The following is a 25,501-nucleotide window of genomic DNA, read 5'->3' as shown; positions in this document are numbered from 1 at the left end:
AGATACACACACTACATAGCATACACTTACATATGCACATACACACACACTACATAGCATACACTTACACATGCAGATACACACACACTACATAGCATACACTTATACATGCAGATACACACACTACATAGCATACACTTACATATGCACATACACACACACTACATAGCATACACTTACACATGCAGATACACACACACTACATAGCATACACTTACACATGCAGATACACACACACTACATAGCATACACTTACACATGCAGATACACACACACTACATAGCATACACGTATACATGCAGATACACACACTACATAGCATACACTTACATATGCACATACACACACACTACATAGCATACACTTACACATGCAGATACACACACACTACATAGCATACACTTACACATGCAGATACACACACACTACATAGCATACACTTACACATGCAGATACACACACACTACATATCATACACTTACACATACAGATACACACACACTACATAGCATACACTTACACATGCAGATACAAACACACACTACATAGCATACACTTACACATGCAGATACACACACACTACATAGCATACACTTACATATGCACATACACACACACTACATAGCATACACTTACATATGCAGACACACACACTACATAGCATACACTTATACATGCAGATACACACACACTACATAGCATACACTTATACATGCAGATACACACACACTACATAGCATACACTTACACATGCAGATACACACACACTACATAGCATACACTTACACATGCAGATACACACACACTACATAGCATACACTTACACATGCAGATACACACACACTACATAGCATACACTTACATATGCACATACACACACACTACATAGCATACACTTACATATGCACATACACACACACTACATAGCATACACTTACACATGCAGATACACACACACTACATAGCATACACTTACACATGCAGATACACACACACTACATAGCATACACTTACACATGCAGATACACACACACTACATAGCATACACTTATACATGCAGATACACAGACACTACATAGCATACACTTACATATGCACATACACACACACTACATAGCATACACTTACACATGCAGATACACACACACTACATAGCATACACTTACATATGCACATACACACACACTACATAGCATACACTTACATATGCAGACACACACACTACATAGCATACACTTATACATGCAGATACACACACACTACATAGCATACACTTATACATGCAGATACACACACACTACATAGCATACACTTACACATGCAGATACACACACACTACATAGCATACACTTACACATGCAGATACACACACACTACATAGCATACACTTACATATGTACATACACACACACTACATAGCATACACTTACATATGTACATACACACACACTACATAGCATACACTTACATATGCAGACACACACACTACATAGCATACACTTACATATGCACATACACACACACTACATAGCATACACTTATACAGGCAGATACACACACACTACATAGCATACACTTACACATGCAGATACACACACACACACTACATAGCATACACTTATACAGGCAGATACACACACACTACATAGCATACACTTATACAGGCAGATACACACACACTACATAGCATACACTTATACAGGCAGACACACACACACTACATAGCATACACTTATACAGGCAGATACACACACACTACATATCATACACTTATACAGGCAGACACACACACACTACATATCATACACTTATACAGGCAGACACACACACACTACATATCATACACTTATACAGGCAGATACACACACACTACATATCATACACTTATACAGACAGATACACACACACTACATAGCATACACTTATACAGGCAGATACACACACACTACATATCATACACTTATACAGGCAGATACACACACACTACATAGCATACACTTATACAGGCAGATACACACACACTACATAGCATACACTTATACAGGCAGATACACACACTACATAGCATACACTTATACAGGCAGATACACACACTACATAGCATACACTTATACATGCAGATACACACACACTACATAGCATACACTTATACATGCAGATACACACACACTACATAGCATACACTTACACATGCAGATACACACACACACACTACATAGCATACACTTATACAGGCAGATACACACACACTACATAGCATACACTTATACAGGCAGATACACACACACTACATAGCATACACTTATACAGGCAGACACACACACACTACATAGCATACACTTATACAGGCAGATACACACACACTACATATCATACACTTATACAGGCAGACACACACACACTACATATCATACACTTATACAGGCAGACACACACACACTACATATCATACACTTATACAGGCAGATACACACACACTACATATCATACACTTATACAGGCAGATACACACACACTACATAGCATACACTTATACAGGCAGATACACACACACTACATATCATACACTTATACAGGCAGATACACACACACTACATAGCATACACTTATACAGGCAGATACACACACACTACATAGCATACACTTACACATGCAGATACACACACACTACATAGCATACACTTACATATGCACATACACACACACTACATAGCATACACTTACACATGCAGATACACACACACTACATAGCATACACTTACATATGCACATACACACACACTACATAGCATACACTTACATATGCAGACACACACACTACATAGCATACACTTATACATGCAGATACACACACACTACATAGCATACACTTATACATGCAGATACACACACACTACATAGCATACACTTACACATGCAGATACACACACACTACATAGCATACACTTACACATGCAGATACACACACACTACATAGCATACACTTACATATGTACATACACACACACTACATAGCATACACTTACATATGTACATACACACACACTACATAGCATACACTTACATATGCAGACACACACACTACATAGCATACACTTACATATGCACATACACACACACTACATAGCATACACTTACACATGCAGATACACACACACTACATAGCATACACTTACACATGCAGATACACACACACTACATATCATACACTTACACATACAGATACACACACACTACATAGCATACACTTACACATGCAGATACACACACACACTACATAGCATACACTTACACATGCAGATACACACACACACTACATAGCATACACTTACATATGCACATACACACACACTACATAGCATACACTTACATATGCAGACACACACACTACATAGCATACACTTATACATGCAGATACACACACACTACATAGCATACACTTATACATGCAGATACACACACACTACATAGCATACACTTACACATGCAGATACACACACACTACATAGCATACACTTACACATGCAGATACACACACACTACATAGCATACACTTACACATGCAGATACACACACACTACATAGCATACACTTACATATGCACATACACACACACTACATAGCATACACTTACATATGCACATACACACACACTACATAGCATACACTTACACATGCAGATACACACACACTGCATAGCATACACTTACACATGCAGATACACACACACTACATAGCATACACTTACACATGCAGATACACACACACTACATAGCATACACTTATACATGCAGATACACAGACACTACATAGCATACACTTACATATGCACATACACACACACTACATAGCATACACTTACACATGCAGATACACACACACTACATAGCATACACTTACATATGCACATACACACACACTACATAGCATACACTTACATATGCAGACACACACACTACATAGCATACACTTATACATGCAGATACACACACACTACATAGCATACACTTACATATGTACATACACACACACTACATAGCATACACTTACATATGTACATACACACACACTACATAGCATACACTTACATATGCAGACACACACACTACATAGCATACACTTACATATGCACATACACACACACTACATAGCATACACTTACACATGCAGATACACACACACTACATAGCATACACTTACACATGCAGATACACACACACTACATATCATACACTTACACATACAGATACACACACACTACATAGCATACACTTACACATGCAGATACACACACACACTACATAGCATACACTTACACATGCAGATACACACACACACTACATAGCATACACTTACATATGCACATACACACACACTACATAGCATACACTTACATATGCAGACACACACACTACATAGCATACACTTATACATGCAGATACACACACACTACATAGCATACACTTATACATGCAGATACACACACACTACATAGCATACACTTACACATGCAGATACACACACACTACATAGCATACACTTACACATGCAGATACACACACACTACATAGCATACACTTACACATGCAGATACACACACACTACATAGCATACACTTACATATGCACATACACACACACTACATAGCATACACTTACATATGCACATACACACACACTACATAGCATACACTTACACATGCAGATACACACACACTACATAGCATACACTTACACATGCAGATACACACACACTACATAGCATACACTTACACATGCAGATACACACACACTACATAGCATACACTTATACATGCAGATACACAGACACTACATAGCATACACTTACATATGCACATACACACACACTACATAGCATACACTTACACATGCAGATACACACACACTACATAGCATACACTTACATATGCACATACACACACACTACATAGCATACACTTACATATGCAGACACACACACTACATAGCATACACTTATACATGCAGATACACACACACTACATAGCATACACTTATACATACAGATACACACACACTACATAGCATACACTTACACATGCAGATACACACACACTACATAGCATACACTTACACATGCAGATACACACACACTACATAGCATACACTTACATATGTACATACACACACACTACATAGCATACACTTACATATGTACATACACACACACTACATAGCATACACTTACATATGCAGACACACACACTACATAGCATACACTTACATATGCACATACACACACACTACATAGCATACACTTATACAGGCAGATACACACACACTACATAGCATACACTTACACATGCAGATACACACACACACACTACATAGCATACACTTATACAGGCAGATACACACACACTACATAGCATACACTTATACTTGCAGATACACATACAAACTACATAGCTTACACTTATACTTGCAGATACACACACACTACATAGCATACACTTACACATGCAGATACACACACACTACATAGCATACACTTATACATGCAGATACACAGACACTACATAGCATACACTTACATATGCACATACACACACACTACATAGCATACACTTACACATGCAGATACACACACACTACATAGCATACACTTACATATGCACATACACACACACTACATAGCATACACTTACATATGCAGACACACACACTACATAGCATACACTTATACATGCAGATACACACACACTACATAGCATACACTTATACATGCAGATACACACACACTACATAGCATACACTTACACATGCAGATACACACACACTACATAGCATACACTTACACATGCAGATACACACACACTACATAGCATACACTTACATATGTACATACACACACACTACATAGCATACACTTACATATGTACATACACACACACTACATAGCATACACTTACATATGCAGACACACACACTACATAGCATACACTTACATATGCACATACACACACACTACATAGCATACACTTATACAGGCAGATACACACACACTACATAGCATACACTTACACATGCAGATACACACACACACACTACATAGCATACACTTATACAGGCAGATACACACACACTACATAGCATACACTTACACATGCAGATACACACACACTACATAGCATACACTTATACATGCAGATACACAGACACTACATAGCATACACTTACATATGCACATACACACACACTACATAGCATACACTTACACATGCAGATACACACACACTACATAGCATACACTTACATATGCACATACACACACACTACATAGCATACACTTACATATGCAGACACACACACTACATAGCATACACTTATACATGCAGATACACACACACTACATAGCATACACTTATACATGCAGATACACACACACTACATAGCATACACTTACACATGCAGATACACACACACTACATAGCATACACTTACACATGCAGATACACACACACTACATAGCATACACTTACATATGTACATACACACACACTACATAGCATACACTTACATATGTACATACACACACACTACATAGCATACACTTACATATGCAGACACACACACTACATAGCATACACTTACATATGCACATACACACACACTACATAGCATACACTTATACAGGCAGATACACACACACTACATAGCATACACTTACACATGCAGATACACACACACACACTACATAGCATACACTTATACAGGCAGATACACACACACTACATAGCATACACTTATACTTGCAGATACACATACAAACTACATAGCTTACACTTATACTTGCAGATACACACACACTACATAGCATACACTTACACATGCAGATACACACACACTACATAGCATACACTTATACATGCAGATACACAGACACTACATAGCATACACTTACATATGCACATACACACACACTACATAGCATACACTTACACATTCAGATACACACACACTACATAGCATACACTTACATATGCACATACACACACACTACATAGCATACACTTACATATGCAGACACACACACTACATAGCATACACTTATACATGCAGATACACACACACTACATAGCATACACTTATACATGCAGATACACACACACTACATAGCATACACTTACACATGCAGATACACACACACTACATAGCATACACTTACACATGCAGATACACACACACTACATAGCATACACTTACATATGTACATACACACACACTACATAGCATACACTTACATATGTACATACACACACACTACATAGCATACACTTACATATGCAGACACACACACTACATAGCATACACTTACATATGCACATACACACACACTACATAGCATACACTTATACATGCAGATACACACACACTACATAGCATACACTTACACATGCAGATACACACACACACACTACATAGCATACACTTATACAGGCAGATACACACACACTACATAGCATACACTTATACAGGCAGATACACACACACTACATAGCATACACTTATACAGGCAGACACACACACACTACATAGCATACACTTATACAGGCAGATACACACACACTACATATCATACACTTATACAGGCAGACACACACACACTACATATCATACACTTATACAGGCAGACACACACACACACTACATATCATACACTTATACAGGCAGATACACACACACTACATATCATACACTTATACAGACAGATACACACACACTACATAGCATACACTTATACAGGCAGATACACACACACTACATATCATACACATACAGGCAGATACACACACACTACATAGCATACACTTATACAGGCAGATACACACACACTACATAGCATACACTTATACAGGCAGATACACACACTACATAGCATACACTTATACAGGCAGATACACACACTACATAGCATACACTTATACATGCAGATACACACACACTACATAGCATACACTTATACATGCAGATACACACACACTACATAGCATACACTTACACATGCAGATACACACACACACACTACATAGCATACACTTATACAGGCAGATACACACACACTACATAGCATACACTTATACAGGCAGATACACACACACTACATAGCATACACTTATACAGGCAGACACACACACACTACATAGCATACACTTATACAGGCAGATACACACACACTACATATCATACACTTATACAGGCAGACACACACACACTACATATCATACACTTATACAGGCAGACACACACACACTACATATCATACACTTATACAGGCAGATACACACACACTACATATCATACACTTATACAGGCAGATACACACACACTACATAGCATACACTTATACAGGCAGATACACACACACTACATATCATACACTTATACAGGCAGATACACACACACTACATAGCATACACTTATACAGGGAGATACACACACACTACATAGCATACACTTATACAGGCAGATACACACACTACATAGCATACACTTATACAGGCAGATACACACACTACATAGCATACACTTATACATGCAGATACACACACACTACATAGCATACACTTATACATGCAGATACACACACACTACATAGCATACACTTATACAGGCAGATACACACACTACATAGCATACACTTATACAGGCAGATACACACACTACATAGCATACACTTATACAGGCAGATACACACACACTACATATCATACACTTATACAGGCAGATACACACACACTACATTGCATACACTTATACATGCAGATACACACACACTACATATCATACACTTATACAGGCAGATACACACACTACATAGCATACACTTATACAGGCAGATACACACACACTACAGATCATACACTTATACAGGCAGATACACAGACACTACATAGCATACACTTACATATGCACATACACACACACTACATTGCATACACTTATACAGGCAGATACACACACACTACAGTGCATACACACACTACATATCATACACTTATACAGGCAGATACACACACACTACATTGCATACACTTATACAGGCAGATACACACACACTACATATCATACACTTATACAGGCAGATACACACACTACATAGCATACACTTATACAGGCAGATACACACACACTACATATCATACACTTATACAGGCAGATACACAGACACTACATAGCATACACTTACATATGCACATACACACACACTACATTGCATACACTTATACAGGCAGATACACACACACTACATTGCATACACACACTACATATCATACACTTATACAGGCAGATACACACACACTACATATCATACACTTATACATGCAGATACACACACACTACATAGCATACACTTATACATACAGATATACACACACACTACATTGCATACACTTATACAGGCAGATACACACACACTACATTGCATACACACACTACATATCATACACTTATACAGGCAGATACACACACACTACATTGCATACACACACTACATATCATACACTTATACATGCAGATACACACACACTACATAGCATACATTTATACATACAGATATACACACACACTACATTGCATACACTTATACAGGCAGATACACACACACTACATAGCATACACACACTACATATCATACACTTATACAGGCAGATACACACACACTACATAGCATACACACACTACATAGCATACACTTATACATGCAGATACACACACACTACATAGCATACACTTATACAGGCAGATACACACACACTACATAGCATACACTTATACATGCAGATACACACACACTACATAGCATACACTTACACATGCAGATACACACACACTACATAGCATACACTTACACATGCAGATACACACACACTACATAGCATACACTTATACAGGCAGATACACACACACTACATAGCATACACACACTACATAGCATACACTTATACATGCAGATACACACACACTACATATCATACACTTATACAGGCAGATACACACACACTACATAGCATACACACACTACATAGCATACACCTATACATGCAGATACACACACACTACATAGCATACACTTATACATGCAGATACACACACACTACATAGCATACACTTATACATGCAGATACACACACACTACATAGCATACACTTATACATGCAGATACACACAAACTACATATCATACACTTATACAGGCAGATACACACACACTACATAGCATACACTTATACAGGCAGATACACACACACTACATATCATACACTTATACATGCAGATACACAGACACTACATAGTATACACTTATACATGCAGACACACACACACTACATAGCATACACTTATACATGCAGATACACACACACTACATATCATACACTTATACAGGCAGATACACACACACTACATAGCATACATTTATACATACAGATATACACACACACTACATAGCATACACTTATACTTGCAGATGGGGCATGGCTTCTCTCTGCCTCAAATTCATTAAGAAATCAATATATATATTATATATTATATATATATATATATATATATAATATATATATATATATATATAATATATATATATATAATATATATACATAGAATATATATATATATTGGGGAAAGGTTGCCAGTCCCAAGCTTATGCTGCCTCCTCTGCCTTTGCTGGCTGCTATCCCCGTGAACCGCTCCGGGAGCCCCTCCCTATCTGCTTTGGAAGCCCGTGTGTAGGTCAGACCTGTTGTGGTTTGTGTACACTAAAGTGGGGGAAGCCCTGGTCATTATTCAATAAAAATAAATCATAAAGGCCACACATCCCCAGACTTTTCTAAACTACCTCCCCCAATAGAGACCACGCCTTACCTGGGCTTGATTCCGTCCGCGCCCGCGCTCCACTCATAGTGGCCCAGGCGGCTGGAGATGTAGGAGCCATTGCTAAGCCTGGAGGCGGAGCTGTTCCCCGTGTTGGTTTATTTTACAGGATGCATTGAGTATGGCACCTCCTCCATCTCCCCCTTCTGGTAACACGCCTAGGACAGAGTGTTAGGTGGCCGCAGCCGTCAGTGACAACATCTGGAGTAACGTCTCCTTCTCCCAGCACTCAGTGGGTGTGTTTGTGTGAGAAACCAATGGGCTGATTCATCTAAGTATAGAAGCGCTCCCCACTCCCACATCATCTTCTGTCTCTACTGCAGACTCCACCTACCCCAGGCTAAGCGCTCCTCTGGCCAGCTTATTTTTTGTAAAGTAAAAGTCTGTGCTCACTGCTGCTTGCTGCGCCAGGGGAGCGCTTCGCCCGGGACATTTAAGGCTAGTTCCGGGACACGGGACCGGGGCGGGTGGTAACCCTAACTACATAGCATACACTTATACTTGCAGATACACACACACACACTACATAGCTTACACTTATACATGCAGATACACACACACTACATTGCATACACACACTACATATCATACACTTATACATGCAGATACGCACACACACACTACATAGCATACACTTACACATACAGATACACACACACTACATAGCATACACTTATACTTGCAGATACACACACACTACATAGCTTACACTTATACTTGCAGATACACACACACTACATAGCATACACTTATACTTGCAGATACACATACAAACTACATAGCTTACACTTATACTTGCAGATACACACACACTACATAGCATACACTTATACATGCAGATACACACACACACACACACACACACACTTATACATACAGATACATAACCCACACACCATTACTTTTCCACAAGAAATCTAACAGGTATATAACCCTGGGAGAGAAAAGCCAGCTGCTTCTGAGTATGTGCCCAATAGAATTAAAAGAAAAAAAAAATTAACTTTTTTTTTATGCATGGGGCAATGTAGGACAGATGGCTAGCAACCCAGGACAGCGGGACAGACCCCTAAAATCGGGACTGTCCCGTGAAAATCGGGACAGTTGGGGGGTATGTCATTATATTAGTTTTATCCTGATAATTCAGATATTTGACGATAACTGGTCTGTTTTTAATCTTGCCATCTGCAAATGTTCTAGCACTGTCTACCCTGTGTGCTCTTTCTACCTGTAAACCTTGTGGGGTATTTGCATACCTAATATTAGGGGTAATTGTATTGCAGTAAATTGTACTAGATCTTGAAATTGTTTGGATTCTGGTAATCCTATGATTCTTACATTGTTGCGTCTTGCACGATCTTTTCATGTTAGAAATATTATCCACCTTATATAACTGTTGCTGTGGTAACTTACATATGGCAATAAATGGTAATAATTTTGGTAGCTTATAAGCACTGCAACACATGATTAATGGCACCAGCTGTTAACGGTGTGGACTTTATAGGGCTATGTGTATACTACCCTCATAGCTTAAACTTAATTATAAGATTTGGAGTTCTGGTAGTTGTAATAGAGGTAATAAATGGTAATAGGTATCAGCCACTTTGGCTGATGATTTGATAGCTTAATTCTATCGCTACCTTAAGTTGAACTTCATCCGTCTATCTACTGATATGCACTTCTTTCTGTGCTAACCGGATTGGGAATTAATAGTACATCTCCATCATTCAGGGAGCAGTCATCCTTATATGTTTTTTAGTTGTTTTTAAATGTATGTGTATTTACCCCCCTTTTTATATATAGATTTTGAGTAAAAGTTAAGTTTTAATGATCCAACTAGTTTTCCCCACTTTCTCCCGAGATTATGGTTCCAACTGTCACCCCTTATTAGCATTAAGTGTGCCACAATAGTGCTTCTTCCACCCTCTTTATTCTATCCCTTCTCAGTTTAGCCACTGTTGAAAACTAAAAGCTGCTGTGAAAAGTAAAGCTGCAACAACTAATCAATATAATCGATAATAATCGAGTATGAAAATATTGTCAACGAATCTCATTATCGATTAGTTGGTCTGCGATTAGATGGTCTGTGCACAGCACCAGCTGCTTCACTCTAATGAGCTCCTGCACATGGTATTGTGTTTTATGGTTATGTCCTGAGCATAAAGGATGTCTACAGACGTTTACTTTTCACTTTTTCAAGACAGTATAAGTTTATTATTAAATTTACCCAGAAATAATAGGAGTCATCATTTGGATTGTTTATATTAAATCAGGTGATTTGGGACTATGCTTTGCATGATATAGTGCTGAGCTTGTTATTTACACCTAGCCCTAGACTGATGGGAGTTGTTATTTGAATTGATGTGCACTATTATCTGTTTGCACAATTATTAGCGGATCGCTTGCTATTGCTGATTATATGTACTGTATAGATAAATGTGTAAGGCTTTGTCCTGTTATTGATATACAGGTGGCCCTCGGTTCACGCTGGTTCAATTTGCGGCGTTTCAGAATAACAACCTTTTTTTCAGTCATGTGACTGCTATTGAAAAGCATTGGAAAGCAATGCACTAATTAAAATAGCCAGTAGGTGGAGCTGTCTGCTTGTGTTGCAGCAAAGTTATGCAAGCTTAGCAGACTAAAATTGATATGTGTACACAGAGCAGACCAGACCTATCGAGCAGCAAGATCTAGCAGCCACTTCCCTTTTATCTTCCTGTCCAGCTGCTTGAGGTGATGGTGCCTAACTGCCTATTAATCACTGCAGATTGAAATGCATAGAATAGGGGCAGACCAATATTATCTAACATGCTAACAATGCCGAGAACTTTTTGCTGAAAAATGCAAGTAAAAAAACGTTTTTGTTCATTAAACTTAGTTTGTTGATGATACAATCTGTTGTGTGATTATTTTATTAGGTGCTGTTTAGCAAATGTTTTTGTTCATTAAACTTAGTTTGATGATGATACAATCCATATTATTAGGTTTATAATGCATTTAAAGTCTTCATTTCAAAGTTTTAAAAATAATGAATTAGATGTTACTTATGACAATTTTGAGAGGGGCCTGGAACCTAACTCCCTCACTTACCATTGACTTACATTATAAACTGAGTTTACAATGGTTTCGATTTACAACCATTCCTTCTGGAACCTAACCCCGGCGTAAACTGAGGGCTACCTGTATAGTCCTTAGCGCTTTATACTTTATTTTTTATTTTAATTGTTTTTTTTATATTTTTAATAAATTATGATATGTACCAGATTCAACCTCTATAAGTATATATTTGCTATTTTAAGTGCGGACTAGATATTTTTTCCCTAACCTTATAGCTGGTTATATACCATTGCATATAGATATTTAAGGTATTTTTATGTTAGAATGAAGTCCAAGCTTACTTTATTCAGAGGCCCCTTGCCAAAGAGGAAGACACTTTGCATTGGTGGAGCTAACAAAGATAAATATCCCAACTTGGCAAAAGTGGCAAAACCCTAATTATGCACCTCAACACCATGTGAGCGCCTCTTCTATGCTGCAGGCAAAATAGCTTGCAAAAAGAGCCAGCCTCAGCCAGGAGTATGTGGTGTGGACTTCTTTGCATTTCAATGCAAAGTTTCTGATAGAATGAATAACAGATTTTTATAAACAGTGATAGTCCACCTCTTTCAAGTTCTAACTCTTTTCAAACAGTTTGTGGTTTTGTTTTGCTTAATTATAAAAATGTGTTCTGCTGCTTAAAATTTGGACAAGCAGTTGTGTTAATGTAAAGTTTTAGTCTTATTTTTTTTTATTTGTAACACTCAGTATGCAGATTTTATTTTAAATACAGGAAAAATATATATATATATTTATCTGATTAATTGATAAATTAAAAAAATAATCGGCCAATTAATCGATTAGAGAGGTGACGTTTTAACCTCTTAGCCAATAGCCGTGCACGAAATCCGGCTCCCAAGGGCACCAAGCCAGATTTCACGCACAGCTATTTGCTAAGTAGTGGAAACGTCACCTCTCAGCCAAATAGCGATCTGCCGAGGGCTGCCTTAGCAGCTCAGAACGGCGAACGCTTGAAACAAATAAAGGAGCTTTCAGCATAAAGTATTTTATACTTCATGAATGAAAGTCCCCTTTTGTTTCAATGTCAATCCTAGCGTTTCACAAACGCTAGGATTGACTTTCACTTTAAAAAGATAAAAAAAACAGTATAAGTGGAGAGTTTGAGAGTGAAAGGGTGAGTGGAGGACTGAGAGTGAGTGAGAGATGGAGCGACAGAGAGAAAGGGACAGCAACAAAGGGAGAGAAAGGCGGAAAGAGAGAGGAAATACATAATAGTAGGGCATAGTAATAAAGGGAATGACATGGAGAGTAATAGAGAGGGGGGAGAACTGATACATGGACTGATTATTAGGATAGCTTCATGAGAGAAAGATGTGTGAGTGTAAGGTGAGGTAGATGTATTAAGCTGCACTCACAGCTTTGAGGCTTTGCAAGGCAGCAACAATTTTATGTAGCAGAAATAGCTTCTTTTGCCTCTTCACCACCTCAGATGCGAGATCAATAACCCTGACGCTCGTTTGTTCGGGGTGACTGACATGCCCTGCTCTCAGTCAGTTGCGTGAGAGCATTGCACAATAAATCTCTTGTGCAGTGTTAAATTTTGCTAGCAATGCAGCATCTTAAGTGGCAATTGCAGGCGGACACGTTCTCTACTTGCAAACTTGTCTGCCTGCAATCATGATACATTTTCCCCTGTGTCTGTAAGAGAGGAGTAGGTCACTGGAGGGGGAGTGAGAAGAGAAAGCACCAGTGAGGATGTAGCCCCTAAAAAATAAATAAAACATGCTAATGGGATATGAAAAGAAAAACAGAACTAATGCGCCTCAGTTTTCAAGTATTCCCTTACAAACACAGGAGCCCCAAATTCAATCATACAAAAATATATGCCTAATAGAGGGTCTGTATTTTCTAAACCATTTGTTTCACCTGAGAGTGAGAAATGCTAAGAAAACTGCACTGTTGTTAAATTAGAGATGGGCCTCTAGTTATCAAGCCGTCAACCTCAAATACGCTGGGATTCCGCAGCGTATTTGTGGCGAGGCTGATTCGCCTAAGTTATCAAGCCCTTTACACCGGCAAAAGTAGAATTTTGTGACGTAAGCTTCGATCCGCCGGACTCAGTCGGACACAGATCGATTCTTACGTCACTCCAGATGTTCCGCACACAAATTCGGCACAATCTGACTACTTTTGCTAGGTACGCTCGGCACTTTTCCGGCCCAACGTACCTGGTTTTCAAATGGGAGTCTGACCATAGCGAAAGCTCATGTTCGCTGCTGCCCGACATCCCATTGATTCCTATGGGAGCTGTCTACACCTAACACCCTAATATGTACCCCGAGTCTAAACACCCCTAATCTGTCCCCCCCTACACCGCCGCAACTAAATAAATGTATTACCCCTAAACCGCCGCTCCCGGAGCCCACCGCAAGCTACATTATACATATTAACCCCTAATCTGCCCCCCCTACACCGCCGCAACTAAATAAAGTTATTAACCCCTAAACCGCCGCTCCCGGACACCGCCGCAACTATAATAAATGTATTAACCCCTAAAACGCCGCTCCTGGACCCCGCCGCCACCTATAATACATTTATTAACCCCTAATCTGCCCCCCTACACCGTCGCCACCTATAATACATTTATTAACCCCTATCCTGCCCCCCTACACCGCTGCAACCTATAATAAATTTATTAACCCCTATCCTGCCCCCCCTACACCGCCGCAACTATAATAAAATTATTAACCCCTAAACCTAAGTCTAACCCTAACACCCCCCTAACTTAAATATTAATTAAATACATCTAAATAAATGTAACTCTTATTAAATTAATTATTCCTATTTAAAACTAAATACTTACCTTTAAAATAAACCCTAATATAGCTGCAATATAAATAATAATGTTATTGTAGCTATCTTAGGATTTATCTTTATTTTACAGGCAAATTTCAATTTATTTTAACTAGGTACAATAGCTATTAAATAGTTATTAACTATTTAATAGCTACCTAGTTAAAATAAAGAGAAATTAACCTGTAAAATAAAAACTAACCTAAGTTACAATTACACCTAACACTACACTATCATTAAATAAATTATTCCTATTTAAAACTAAATACTTACCTGTAAAATAAACCCTAAGATAGCTACAATGTAATTAATAATTACATTGTAGCTATTTTAGGATTTATAGTTATTTTACAGGTAACTTTGTATTTATTTTAGCTAGTTAGAATAGTAATTAAATAGTTATTAACTATTTAATAACTACCTAGCTAAAAGAAATACAAAATTACCTGTAAAATAAATCCTAACCTAAGTTACAATTAAACCTAACACTACACTATCATTAAATTAATTAAATAAATTACCTACAAATAACTACAATTAAATACAATTAAATAAACTAACTAAAGTACAAAAATAAAAAAAGCTAAGTTACAAAAAATAAAAAAAATAAGTTACAAACATTTCAAAAATATTACAACAATTTTAAGCTACTTACACCTAATCTAAGCCCCCTAATAAAATAACAAAGCCTCCCAAAATAAAAAAATGCCCTACCCTATTCTACATTAAAAAGTTCTATTACCTTACCAGCCCTTAAAAGGGCCTTTTGCGGGGCCTGCCCCAAAGAAAACAGCTCTTTTGCCTGTAAAATAAAAATACAACCCCCCCCAACATTAAAACCCACCACCCACATACACCTAATCTAACCCAAACTCCCCTTAAATAAACCTAAAACTACCCCCTGAAGATCATCCTACCTTTAGCCGTCTTCAGCCAGCCGACCACCGATGGAACCGAAGAGGAGATCCGGAGCGGCAGAAGTCATCATCCAATCAGATTGAGCTCGCATTTTATTGGCTGATCGGGACAGCCAATAGAATGCGAGCTCAATCATCCAATCAGCCAATCGGATTGAACTTCAATTTGATTGGCTGATTGGATCAGCCAATCAGATTTTTCCTACCTTAATTCCAATTGGCTGATAGAATCCTATCAGCCAATCGGAATTCGAGGGACGCCATCTTGGATGACGTCACTTAAAGGAACCGTCATTCGTCGTTCAGTCGTCGGTGGAAGAAGATGGCTCCGCGTAGGCTTGTCTGAAGATGGCTCCGCGTAGGATGGATGAAGATAGAAGACGTCGCCTGGATGATGACTTCAATCGGAGGGAAGACTTCTTCAGCGCCCCTTGGATGATGACTCCGGATCTCTTCTTCGGTTCCATAGGTGGTCGGCTGGCTGAAGACGGCTAAAGGTAGGATGATCTTCAGGGGCTGTTTTCTTTGGGGCATGCCCCGCAAAAGGCCCTTTTAAGGGCTGGTAAGGTAATAGAGCTGGTAACTTTTTAATGTAGAATAGGGTAGGGCATTTTTTTATTTTGGGGGGCTTTGTTATTTTATTAGGGGGCTTAGATTAGGTGTAAGTAGCTTAAAATTGTTGTAATATTTTTGAAATGTTTGTAACTTATTTTTTTTATTTTTTGTAACTTAGCTTTTTTTATTTTTTGTACTTTAGTTAGTTTATTTAATTGTATTTAATTGTAGTTATTTGTAGGTAATTTATTTAATTAATTTAATGATAGTGTAGTGTTAGGTTTAATTGTAACTTAGGTTAGTTTTTATTTTACAGGTTAATTTCTCTTTATTTTAACTAGGTAGCTATTAAATAGTTAATAACTATTTAATAGCTATTGTACCTAGTTAAAATAAATTGAAATTTGCCTGTAAAATAAAAATAAATCCTAAGATAGCTACAATAAAATTATTATTTATATTGTAGCTATATTAGGGTTTATTTTAAAGGTAAGTATTTATTTTTAAATAGGATTAATTTAGTTAATTAGAGTTATAATATTTAGATGTATTTAATTAATATTTAAGTTAGGGGGTGTTAGGGTTAGACTTAGGTTTAGGGGTTAATAATTTTATTATAGTTGCAGCGGTGTAGGGGGGGCAGGATAGGGGTTAATAAATGTATTATAGGTGGCGACGGTGTAGGGGGGGCAGATTAGGGGTTAATACGTTTAATATAGGTGGCGGCGGGGTCCTGGAGTGGCGGCTTAGGGGTTAAACAATTTATTTAGTTGCGGTGTGGTCCGGGATCGGCAGGATAGGGGTTAATACATTTATTATAGGTGGCAGCGGTATAGGGGGGGCAGGATAGGGGTTACTAGGTATAATGTAGGTGGCGGTGGGCTCCGGGAGCGGCGGTTTAGGGGTTAATACATTTATTATAGTTGCGGCGGTGTCCGGGAGCGGCGGTTTAGGGGTTACTAACTTTATTTAGTTGAGGGGGGCTCCGGGGGCGCCGGTATAGGGGGTAGAACAGTGTAGTTAGTGTGGGTGCTTAGTGACAGCTTGTCAATAAAACTGTCAAAAAGCCGAAGAGCAGCGAGATCGGATGAGTGATAACTATCACAGTCCGTTGCTCATCGCCCCGTACTTGGTGCGCGGCTTTTTGACAGATTTATTGATAACTGTGGCGAGATTTTTCAGGTCGGCGGCGGCGATGGTAGGCGAGCTTAGGCGGGCGTATTGGGCCGGAGAAGGCAGGTAAGTAGACACGTTGATAACTAGAGGCCATGGTGTAAATAGTGTCATCACAAAAGGGGTCCACTGAATATGTAAAAGGTCTATGTGTTCAACCCCTGCAAAGCGGTTAAACACACAGTGAAAGTACTGCTTATGATACGCAGAGCACTGCTGGGGGGTTTCAGCTACTTTTATCTGGGCTACTAGTTTATATATTAAAATGAGGACTGGACTGCAAGACTGTATTAAAGTAGGGTAGGGTGGGTGTTTGGAGTGAAATGCACATGAAATAATTTGCAGCAAAAGCTCCTGCTGTGAATCCAGCCCTATGCCCATCTACTCATTCCCTATATCTGCATATCTTTCTTAAGTAGCAATTTACTACAGATTGCCCTAACTAAAATGGTACCTGGTTAAATAGCCTGATTGGTGTTTGGCTCATAGGGTCATCTCTCCCATTTGTAGACTTAATTACTAGTACAGCAGTGAATCATGTCTCAAGGATCCTCAGCATTTTAATCTTAAGTGAGTTAGCCTTATTTGCCATTAACTCTAACAAAACTGTGAGTTCCATATCTGTAAATCCTAAACAAACTAAGATCCCGCCATAATAAGCTTTCCCATATATGACCCCTCATGCACAATGCACCCTTACACCTAATACCCAAACAACATAACCTACCTAGAAAAAATCCTCTTGAGTATTAAAAGTACCTCCTACATAACCTAAAAATCAAGATGGAACCAGGGCCGTCTTTAATATTGACTGGACCCTGGGCAAAAATTTTCTTGGCCCCCCCCCCCACCCCATGCAATTTCGCTCTCCACCCCAACATCCCAAAAAACAACTAAATCAATATCATCTACTGCTGGGCTAATCATTTTAAAAAAAATGAAGTAAATTGCAATATGTGAAACTGTATCTAAGCAGTATTAATAAGTAAATAAATGTATAAATTCCTCCACTGTGGATTTATTTAATATTCTTTTGAATGTGATTCTGGTGTGAGGTTAGCTGGTTAAAGATATTTAGGGCAGCCAACAGGAGCAAAGCAAGTTAAAAACGGAGGAAGAAGCATGGAGGTGCAGCCAAATATAAGTTTACTGACTGGAACAGCAGAACTGCTATGGGAAACTGTAAAATCTGAGACACAGAGAAAACAAAAACTATAAAAATAAACCTTACATTAATGTGTGAAGACATCAGCCACAGCAGCACATGTCACTTCTTTGCTAGGGACAAGTTCCCTCTCACCCTGCACTAGACAATGCTGCATGGGGAGGGGCGTGTGTGCACTCACTTATTCTTCCCACTAACACCTTTCTACAAAGCACTGTTCCCGTAACAAACTTCAGTTAGTTGATCTTAGGGCCACAGCGGAAAGAGCCGGGCTAAGGGGACCAGCAGACTGGATGCTGTCTTCCCAAGGCTGCATGGCTACAGTGTGAGATGAGTCACACAGCCTCAAGACTGAAGAGAGCAATGTATGCAGCTGCACAGATGCTCAAATCCTCATGTGTCTGCCGCTCCAGCTTTCTGCTGCATGCGCCTACAGTCAGCCCTACCCAGAAACAATCCCCACCACCAGAGCAGTTACCTGGTAACAGTGGTAACCCCAGTAGGACCTTTTCTGATGCAGTGGGAATGGCTGGATGCCAAGTTAGGGCTTTGCATTCAGTGCTGCACAGTGCTCATCTAAAACAGCATATGGCAATAGCTTGGCATGTCACATGACACCGGCACGGTCTGGCAGTTTTTTTTTTTTAAATATAGCAGAAGTACTTTTGACTGTGACAGTATTATGACTGAATGTGTGTGTTCGCCATGTCACATCAGCAGTCTGGTATGAACCATAAAAAAAGAGACTGGGCCCTGGGCAGCTGCCCCTTTTAGCCCTGTGTTAAAGACGGTCCTGGATGGAACCTATGATTTTCTTCATACTTCCTTCTGCACACATAGTGGATATAATCACTTCTGTTGTAGCTCTAATATGAGGATTAAATGACTGCTACCACACAGTCTCATTACCAACCTAAATCATGCAAGCCCTGGTTTTTAGGTATTTTTTGATTGTATGATGTACTGCTTTGCATATTTGTAGCATATTATTATTATACATTGCTGAAATGCCCACAAATCATTTAACACCTCCAATATTTCTTCATTATTATTTTATTTATTTTGTTCATAACGTAAAAGCAGATCTGCCAACTTTAAGAATTACTTCATAGTGTGAAATCATTTTCATGTGCAACTATTTCTTAAAAGGGGCAGTTACAGTTCTTAGCAATCTTCATTTCTTGGACAGAACAGAATTTGATAACTAAATAATAAAAATACTGATGTGTATCTTGCTATGTTTGTTAAACAGGACTGTTTTGTTTATTATCATTTAATAGCAAGATTCAAAGAGATACGGATCTAGCTTGTTCTTCTATTGTGCTAAAATACAGGTGCATATGGGTCAAGCCACCATACACACATTTTACTGTCAATTAAAAAAAATGCACTATGCAACAAATGCAGTATGCTTGTACAAGCACAGTTAAGTGGTGATGGGGCTGCCAATATGACACTGGCTCCGCTCCCCCAACCTTTGCATTGTTCACTGTGGCTCCATTGAAATCCTTACCCTCTCAGGACAGCTCAACACCTCCTCTCATTAGTCACCAGAGTTTTCCATTTCTTCCTCTCTCTCCGACTGCTTCACTGCTGTTACCTACATAACACAAATAAAGGATAAATCTTCCTTCACGCCTCACCAATTTCAAAGAGTTACTGTCTATAGGTTTATATATATATATATTATTTATTTATTTTAAATCTAGGAACCAAATCTGCCTCTTATGTAGAGCCATCAGCTTGCTCCCACTCTCTCCTATAAAACATATCGGGGGTACACCACTACTGGAGTCTTGATTATGGAATCTCCTATACCTAGAGTTCTCCAGCAAAGAGTTGAAGAAGTTTTTATCTGTAATTTGGCACAAATTTGAGAACACACTGTCGCCAGGTTTTTGTATAGTTGTCCTAGATTATGTGGGTGCCAAACTTGCAAGTCCAGTTTATTTCCTGAAACAAACGTGCCTGTGAAGAATCAAATGTGCCATGTGATTTTGAAAAGAGGATAGACATATTTTAAAATGTTATTTATTTATTCGTTTGGGTACCTGGTTATTTATGAAGAGCTCTAAATAAATAAAGGCCAGATAGAATAATACATTAAAAAAATGTTTTTGTCTCAGAGTAACATGTAGATTTATTTTTTAAGTTTCATTAGTTGTTTAAATAGTAAAGAAATAAGTGTAAAGTTTTAAAGGGACAGTCAAGTATAAATTAAACTTTCATTATTCAGATAGGACTTTTAATTTTAATTGACTTTCCAATTTACTTTTATCATCAAATTTGCTTTTTTCTCTTGGTATTCGTAGTTTAAACTAAACATAGGTAGGCTCATATGCTAATTTCTAATCCTTTGAGGGCTGCCTCTTATCACCTGCTTTTTAAATCTCTTTTCAACACAAAGAGACAGAAAGTACACGTGGGCTATATAGATAACACTGTGTTCAGGCACAGAAAGTTATTTAAGATCTAGCACAATACAATGCTAAATTTAAGACAATAGATAATAAACAGTCACAGTCATGTGATCAGGGGGCTGGAAGAAGGTTCTTAGATACAAGGTAATCACAGAGGTAAAAAGTATATTAAAGGGCCACTAAACCCAAAATCTTACTGTCATGATTCAGATAGAGAATAGAAATTTAAACAACATTACAATTTACTTCCATTATTTATTTTGCTTCATTTTTTAAATATCCTTAGTTGAAGAAAAAGCAATGCACATGGTGAGCCAATCACACGAGGCTTCTATGTGCAGCAACCAATCAGCAGCTAGTGAGCATATCTAGATATGCTTTTCATCAAAGAATATCAAGAGAATAAAACAAATTTGATAATATAAGTAAATTAGAAAGATGTTTAAAATTGCATTCTCTTTCTAAATCATAAAAGAAAAAAATGTGGGTGGCATGTCCCTTTAATATAACTGTGTTGGTTATGCAAAACTGGGGAATGAGTAATAAAGGGATTATCTATCTTTTAAAACAATAACAATTCTATGGTTGACTGTCCCTTTAATGTCTATAAAACAACGGGAGCTGCCATGTTGTAACGTAGGTTACTTTCTCTGCTGTGGCCAATTAGGGACATTTACAGTGTGCAGCCAATGGCTGTGTGGAATATAACAGTGTGCTGCACCATTTCTAACAAGAACAGAAATGCTCACATTTTCAGAATGGAGTTACAGGAAAAGGGGACAAAATAAATAAAGTATATTGTAGAGTATATATATATATATATATATATATATATATATATATATATATATATATATACAGTATATATATATATATATATATATATATATATATATATACAGTATATATATATATATATATATATATATATATATATAATTTATCATTTTATATTACCATCTCAAAGTGTTTAATGTCCCTTTAAGTTAGACAAACAAGTAATTTAACAAACTCATCTTTAATTATATTATGGAAACCAGATATTTTATAGCCATTCCTTGCTATTAAATTGGCAGGAACATGTTATGTATAAGACCCCAGCTGGCAGGAACCTCCTAAGAACTAGTTAATAAATTTGAACTTGCTGATGATCTCGGAGGCTTGGTGATGACACTGGAGGAGGCACAGTTTGCCCTTTAACATACTATTTTATGAAAACATATATACAGATTATCATCTGAAGACAAGACACTTACTCGAAAAGCTAACTTGACAGCTTTTGTATATAGATACAAATTTATCACTGCTTATCACATACATTGTAATTTCCCAGGTGTAACTACAACAGAAGTCCATAGCAATATGGCCATGGGCAGTATAGGCATTAGAAGAAATTGGTGTCTCAATGCACAATATACTGAGCATAGGGTAACACTGATATAAGGGTTAGGGCCAAGCAACGGTTGCCATAGAAACGTTTTTCTAAGGGACCACAAACTCACTTACCGCAGCTCAGCAGCGTTACGTCACTCCAGACAAAAAACTTTAACTCTCTTTCTATCATTGGCTGGAAATGCTCCAGCTCAGCCAATACAAAACTGGCAAAACTATTGGGCATGGCTCGTGTGTGACAACCTGGCACATTAGGCGCAAGATGATTGGGTGTTTAGGTGTCAGTCAACATTATTCCTCCCATAGCAATGCAAGAGCAGCATCCTTCAATTAACCCGTGTACTATCAGAATGTTTTCAAAGACATGAGCGAAGTTATTCAAATGAAGACCTTGCAATGTGTTGGTTAATTTGACATTCCGGAGAACGTGGACATAGCTAGCAGTAGTCACATTTTCGTCCTCCATTTAGAGTTTGTAGCGCCTTGTCAGTTCACACAAAAATTGTAGTACGCCATTGTAGTCCCATAACTAGTACAGAAGGGACTGTAAAACCTCAAACTTATGTGGCACAGTTTTAATCAAAACTATTCGCTCTGCTTTGTTTGGAAGGAGGATAACAGAAGACAGGAGTGTGACTGGTTAACAGCGCAGTTATATACACTTTTGTGCAAAACTAAATGTAAACTATTTTCAGAATTGTATTTTATTGAAAATACTCAAATGGTCAAATAAATAACAATACACTGTTATCTAGGGTTGCCATCTGTAAAATACTGGACAATCTGTCGATGACTGGGCACTATGGTAGGAAAGGTCAAAATGCCACTAAATCTTTACTTTAGCACTGAATTTTAAACCTAATGTTTATTTACACAACTGAGCAGTACTTTTACCCCTTGACTGCCAGTAACATGTAAACCGATGTGATTTGACCCCTTTGACTGCCCTCCCTTTCTGCTCCATATTTGTAATGCATTTAGGCATAGTAGCCTTTTACATTTAGTTAACACTCAAGGACTTTACAAAAAAGTAGACATTTAATTGTCCAGTATTTTTGTG

At 38.1% G+C, this 25,501-nt stretch overlaps 1 protein-coding gene across 2 annotated transcripts in view; it reads right to left on the bottom strand.

Annotated features, from left to right (window-relative positions):
- The window catches only part of CREB3L4 (cAMP responsive element binding protein 3 like 4), a 99,984-nt gene that overhangs the window by 34,839 nt on the left and 39,644 nt on the right, over positions 1 to 25,501 (bottom strand). Inside the window, exons 1-2 of one of the 2 annotated variants that reach the window (XM_053704429.1) lie at positions 24,556 to 24,593; positions 22,143 to 22,229 (exon numbers count right to left, since the gene is read on the bottom strand). The gene's annotated coding sequence lies outside the window, so the exon portion shown is untranslated. Of the gene's footprint in view, positions 1 to 22,142; positions 22,230 to 24,555; positions 24,594 to 25,501 lie in introns of those variants that run through there. The other variant, XM_053704428.1, reaches the window with a different exon arrangement.

The sequence above is a fragment of the Bombina bombina genome, chromosome 1, assembly GCF_027579735.1.
Source record: "Bombina bombina isolate aBomBom1 chromosome 1, aBomBom1.pri, whole genome shotgun sequence".
In the NCBI taxonomy this organism is placed as follows: Eukaryota; Metazoa; Chordata; class Amphibia; order Anura; family Bombinatoridae; genus Bombina; species Bombina bombina.
This window is presented reverse-complemented; position numbering and strand designations above follow the sequence as displayed.